Raw genomic sequence first — 6,573 nt, forward strand, 5'->3', positions numbered from 1 at the left:
CCTGAACTTGTAGTCATGACAACGCGCAGCAACACTTAAAAAATAGTCCGCTTTTTGTGAAAAAGTGATCTAAACTGAACAAAAAACAAGAATAAAGTACTAAAACTGATTGAAAAATATTTTTTTTTGTAAATGACCATGGTATAAGCGGGTTAATGGCCTTCGAAGTGTGCGGTTACTACTTTTTAACGCACTTCGAGAAAGCACGGTCGGACGGTTCAGGCTTCCACGGCGTGCGTTAAAAAGTAGTAACCGCACACTTCGTCGGCCATTAACCCTTACGTAGTAGTCAGAGATTTAGCATTTGTAAAAAGTCAGAGTGGGTGTAGTTGGTGGAGGTGTGTGTATTCCGTATGGTGATTTCCTGTGGAAAAAAGCTGTTCCTTAGTCTGTTTGTCCTGGTTCTGATGGACCTGAACCTCCTTCCAGAGGGCAGCAGTTCAAACAGAGAGAAAGCAGGATGGGTGGAGTCAGTGATGATGTCAGTCACTCTGCTGAGGCAGCATGACTGGTAGATGTCCTTCAGTGAGGGGAGGGGGCAGCTGATGATCCTCTTCTGTCTTTACCACTCTCTGGAGGCTCTGCCGTTCTGCTTCAGTGCAGTGGGAGAACCACACTGTGATGCAGGAGGACAGGATGCTCTCAATGGTTGAGCAGTAGAAGGTTACCAGCAGCTCCTGGTTCACATTGTTCTTCCTGAGTCTTCTCAGGAAGTGCAGGCGCTGCTGAGCCTTCCTGATGGTGTTGTTAGACCCTGTGAGGTCAGCAGAGATGGTGGTGCCCAGGAGGGTGAAGCTGTGGACCCTCTCCACACAGTTTCCATCGATGTAGAGTGGGGGTGGATCTGCTCTGTTCTTCCTGAAGTCCAGGATGATCTCCTTGGTCTTGGTGGTGTTCAGGATGAGGTTGTTAGCCTGACACCACCTTGACAGTTTCAGGACTTCGTCTCTGTAGGCCGTCTCGTCGTCCCCAGAGATCAGCCCCACCACAGTAGTGTCGTCTGCAAACTTCACTATGGTGTTGCTGGTGTGGGCTGGTCTGCAGTCTGCTGTGTACAGCATGTCCGTCACTGAGGAGTGACGTCACTGAACACCATCAATGCCTGGACCTCTTTCTGGGTCCTAGTGCCCTAAAGGTTGCAGCTCCTGGTTCCACAAGATAAAAGTCCATTTTAGAGGCCACTCTGACGTCATCATCATCAAAGACAGCGTTACCTAGCAACCATACCAAGACCATAGCAGCTATAGAGGGAAACACAACAAACCATCAACGGCGGTTAAAGCAGTCAGACGTTTGTTCTGCAGCTCAGCAAAAATCTCTACTTTAGGTTTTGGGGAGAAAAACAAAGGAAAACACACGGAGAAGGATTCTGCAAAGGAAATCCCAAGTTCTATTGGTAAGTCAGCGTCCTGGCAACATGCTTTGTTGGCTCTGAAGTGGCATGAATGCAGACTTAGATTGGTTTGTTTCCTTGGATTCTTCAGATTGATTCAAGCTGTAAATGTTGTCAGCATAAAGCAAGTTTGGACTAAACTAAAGCAGAAAGTGGCTTTGAAGATGGTCAGGAGAAATGAGGGCTTTTTTCAGGAAGTCTCATTCTCTGTCATGGAAGAAAAAACTCTGTCGATCGAATTCAAAGACCAGCTGATCAGATCCATCTTTAGAGTGTAAAAAGCAGGCAGCAGGCAGAAAGATGCAGCTCCAGGGAAGACAGACAAAAGCTGGGGGGGGGGGGGGGGGGGCTGATACAGGAGGAGCGAGAGGAAAAGCGTCCGTCCTCGACAATAGCAGGAAGAGAAGTGAGATCAGCTGACCAAGAAACTTAATGTGGCAGCATTAACGCTACTGTTCAACAAAAACTTGGTTTCTGCCACAAAACCAACCTTAGACACTGAATCAGAATGAATCCAATGCAGAAATGTGTTGACACCTTTAATTCAAAGCTTCAATCAGTTTGAATCTCATGAAGAACATTTCAAAAATCCACATTAGCAGCCAGTACTATTCAACCTTAATATCAGAGAATGGAAACAATCCAAGATTTCTTTTTAGCACTATTGCTAAATTAACTCGCAGTCAGAGCTCAGTAGAACCACATGTTCCTGTTTCTCTCAGCTCTGATGATTTTCTTACATTTTTCGATAGTAAAATCTCAAATATTAGACACAAGTTAAATCAAGTTATTCCTATTATCAGCCCAGAACAGGCTGAAGCGGTAGAAATGGAGGCATCCATAGAAACCTCTGTAACATTAGACTGCTTCACTCCTGTGGATCAAGCGGAAATAACATCAATTATTACGTCCTCCAAATCCTCAACGTGTCTGTTAGACCCAATTCCCACTAGACTTTTTAAAGAAACTTTTCCCCTAATTAATGATCCCATATTAACAATGATAAATGCCTCTCTGGAAACGGGTTACGTGCCACAGTCTTTTAAATATGCAGTTGTTAAACCTCTTCTGAAAAAGCCCAGTTTGGATCCTAGCATCTTGGCCAACTATAGACCGATATCAAACCTGCCCTTTATTTCTAAAATCCTAGAAAGAGTTGTAGTTAAGCAGCTTTACTGCCACCTACAGGACAACAGCCACTTTGAAGACTTTCAGTCGGGGTTTAGACCTCACCACAGTACGGAAACTGCACTAGTTAGAGTCTCTAATGACTTGTTATTGGCCTCAGAAAAGGGACTACTTTCTATTCTGGTCCTGTTGGACCTCAGTGCAGCCTTTGACACTATCGACCACGGTATTTTACTCCATAGATTAGAGCAGGACATAGGGATCAGAGGATCTGCTCTCCAGTGGTTTAAATCCTATCTGTCTGATAGGTATCAGTTCGTTAATGTAAATGGCCATTCCTCTCAGTGCACTCGAGTCAACTATGGAGTCCCACAGGGCTCAGTCTTGGGACCGATCCTGTTTACGCTTTATATGTTACCCCTAGGAAACATAATCAGGAAACACAGCATTAATTTTCATTGTTATGCCAACGATACGCAGTTGTATTTATCCATGAAGCCTGACCAGAATGACCAGATAGAGAAACTGAACGCCTGCATCAGTGACATCAAGACCTGGATGACAATTAATTACCTCCTCTTGAACCCAGAAAAAACTGAGGTCATTATACTTGGTCCTAAAAACCTCAGAGATGCTCTGTCTGCTCAGATAGTCTCCCTGGATGGTATAAGTATAGCCCCCAATTCCACAGTTAGAAACCTTGGGGTTTTATTTGACCAGGATTTATCATTTAAGGCTCACATATCTCAGGCATGTAGAACTGCCTTTTTTCACCTGCGGAATATTGCTAAGATCAGAAATATACTTTCTAAGAGTGATGCTGAAAAACTCATCCATGCATTTGTTACGTCGAGGCTGGATTACTGTAACTCCTTGTTAGCAGCGTGTCCTAAGAGTTCCTTAAGAAGTCTCCAGCTTGTTCAGAACGCAGCAGCTAGATTGTTAGCTGGAACCAGCAGAAGAGATCACATCACTCCTGTGTTAGTTTCGCTCCATTGGCTCCCAGTTGATTCCAGAATCAAGTTCAAGATCCTCCTGTTAACCTATAAGGCCTTACATGGAATGGCCCCGTCCTATATTAAGGACCTCATAGTCCCTTACCAACCAATCAGAACACTTCGCTCGCAAAATGCAGGACTGCTTGTGGTTCCTAGAATTAGTAAAAGTACGGTTGGAGGTAGAGCGTTTAGCCACCAAGCCCCTGTCTTATGGAATAAACTCCCAGCTCATGTAAGAGAGGCCGACTCAGTTTCTACATTCAAAGCTAGACTGAAAACATTCCTATTTGGACAGGCTTATTGTCAGACTAGTTAGTATTCAGAGATTATTTAACTTAATGTTAGTTTGTTTAAATTAAACTTAATAATAACTATTTCTTTTAAAAGGCTGCTAGAAGTTGAAGCTGGGGTAACTATGGTGCACTGGGGTTCTGTCCTCTTTCCTTTTTTACTTCTACCCTTCCTCTCCTCTATTCTTGATCATCATTTATCATTTAGTTCTCCATGCCTCTGTTTGGTGCAGTGCGATTCATGTATTGTCCCTCTTTTCCTCTCCCCTCCTGGGGAGTGGGAGTGCTTCCAGACTCCAGTTGGCTCATCCGTGCTCCAGTTCCTGACCGTTTACCTCGCCTTTGCTCCTGCTCCTACACCTGGCTGTGGATCCTGCCTCTGGCTCATCTCTGGCTCGTCTCTGCTCTGTACCTGACCGAGTACCTCGTCTCTGCTCCTGCTCCTACACCTGGCTGTGGTTCCTGTGTCCGGCTCGACTCGCGCCTTTGACTGTCCCCACAACCACGGCTGGATGAAGCTCGTCTGCTGGACTTTTATATATGTAGTTGTAGATTTAGATAAGTTAATTCTTCTCTAAGATTTCTGGTAAATCGCCTGTCCGTCCTGGGGGAGGATCCCTCCTTCATGTGGGCACCCCTGAGGTTTCTTCGTTTTTTCCGGAATCCGGTTTTTTTGGGAGTTTTTCCTTACCGCGAAGGGGGGTCTAAGGGCAGGGATGCCAGTATAGCTTAGTCAGTTTGTTAGTTCATTTTAGTATTTTTCTATTGAACTCTTTGTATTCGTGATCCTTTTGATTTCATGTTTTACTTCGAAGCCCATCGAGACGACTGTTGTTGTGATTTTGGGCTATACAAATAAAATTGAATTGAATTGAATTTGGATCAGGCGTCTTCATCAGAGCACAACTCATGTTTCCAGGACTGTGACTCACCAATATATCCTCATTTCCTTTACACAATCTGTTTCCATCATTTGGATTTTTCATAAAAACTTGAGTTAGAAAAAGAATTGTTGCCCCAAAATGTCCAGTTTGAATAGTCTACAGTTTGTTGTGTTTGGTTGCTAGGTAACATGGTCTTTGGTGATGATGACGTCAGAGTGGCCTCTAGAATGGACTTTTTTCTTGTGGAACCAGGAGCTGTAACCTTTAGGGCACTAGGACCCAGAAAGAGGTCCAGGCAGTGACGGTGTTCAGTGACGGACTGCGCAGCCGCACTTCCTCCAAACGCCACTATTCATCCAGCGCGTGGAGCGCCAGAGTCCAAACGGGCTTAAGGCGCTTTGATGAAGCGCTCTGGAATCCAGCTATGGTGTGCTAAACGTCAGGTCCAGAACGGAAGATGCCATCAATGAAGTCTGTCTGTCAGCAGCAATCCAACGCTGATGGGGTTTAGCTTGTGGAGGATTTGAATGTTCATTTGCTCTCAGGTTGGTTCTGTGCTGGAAGCCCCAACCCTCAGTTCAGTCAAGTTAGAAAGATGCTAACCAGCTGTTCCCTCTGTCACCATGGAAACACGGACCGCTTTAAAGTGGGACAGGATTTTCACGGAGCGGACTTCTAGACGTGGAGGATAAATACTCCAAGATGAATTCATCAGACATGAATCAAACAGTCTTTTCTACATAGAACAGAATGAAATCCACTGTGTTTTAGCAGCGTCTGTAGCATCACAGAGACGGTGTTCCACCAAAAACTGGGACCTGTCACATGTTGTTTCCTCGTGACAGAGCTGCAGCTTTAATGTCAATGATATAGAAGAAGAAGACTCCAAAACATTGGACTGTTTTCATGTGATCACATGGAAGCAGAATTAGGAAATCTCTAGGAAATCTGTCCTTGTTTTGTCAGCATGTTTGAATTGGAGTTTACAGTTAGACGACAAGAAAGACGTGTTCAGACCAAGAAATTACTTTGATGCTATTTTCTTTATAATAAATCACAGAAAAGTTCAGTGCTCAGTGATTTTGGTTTAGGACACTTTGGTTTCATTTCAAACGTTGGTTTCTCCTAAATCTACAAACTCTCTCCACAAACTGTCTCCTAACTCTCAGGGATTCCTGCTGCTGGCAAAACTCACGGCTCAAGGAACCACTTCATGAATCAGTCACGCTTTGGAATGAACTTTATTGAACAACATGTCATGGTCTGGAAGAAGCCCCAGTTCCAGCTGACAGAAGTCTGGTTCTGATCCATCAGATCTCACTAGCAACAGAACCAAACCTTCACGTGTTGCAGCAACAGTTTCCATGTTTGGGAGGATCTTCTGAAGAACAGCTCAGTTCCAGATCACATCATGATGTTTGATGTTTTCTTCATTCCAGGAAATCATCTGTGTCTCCTTTGATCTGTGCTGAGTCAGCACTTTGACTTCTTTTCAACTTTAGATCTATCATTCAGAATCAAGGATTCATTGATAAATATTATTTATTGACAGAAAATAAAGAGTAAATGTATTTATCATCCAGCAGTGAAAAACAGGAAAAACTGTTGTTCTGGAGTGTGATTCTGATTTTTAGAAAAATGTGATTTTTTTCACAGATATTAAAAAGAAAAATTCTTCAGTCTTCATTTAGTCTAAAAGTTAAAACATTTATTCTCCTTTGAAGTCATTTTATGCTCACGTCTTTGAATAAATAAGTGTTTCACAGTGAATGCAGTCCTTCGTATTTAAAGTTCCATGCAGATTTGGAACCAAAAGTGTAGAACATCAATTAATTTACCCTTAAACTCATCCCGGTAACGTCACATGCTCTGCTTTTTGG

At 43.5% G+C, this 6,573-nt stretch overlaps 2 protein-coding genes across 2 annotated transcripts in view; both read right to left on the reverse strand.

The window, feature by feature from the left end:
* The window catches only part of LOC144987317 (uncharacterized), a 406,167-nt gene that overhangs the window by 132,249 nt on the left and 267,345 nt on the right, over nucleotides 1–6,573 (reverse strand). The window lies entirely within an intron of this gene.
* The window catches only part of LOC144986688 (NLR family CARD domain-containing protein 3-like), a 520,304-nt gene that overhangs the window by 108,976 nt on the left and 404,755 nt on the right, over nucleotides 1–6,573 (reverse strand). The window lies entirely within an intron of this gene.

Source organism: Oryzias latipes, chromosome 2 (assembly GCF_053564925.1).
Source record: "Oryzias latipes strain Hd-rR chromosome 2, Olatipes_Hd-rR_3.1".
NCBI lineage: Eukaryota > Metazoa > Chordata > Actinopteri > Beloniformes > Adrianichthyidae > Oryzias > Oryzias latipes.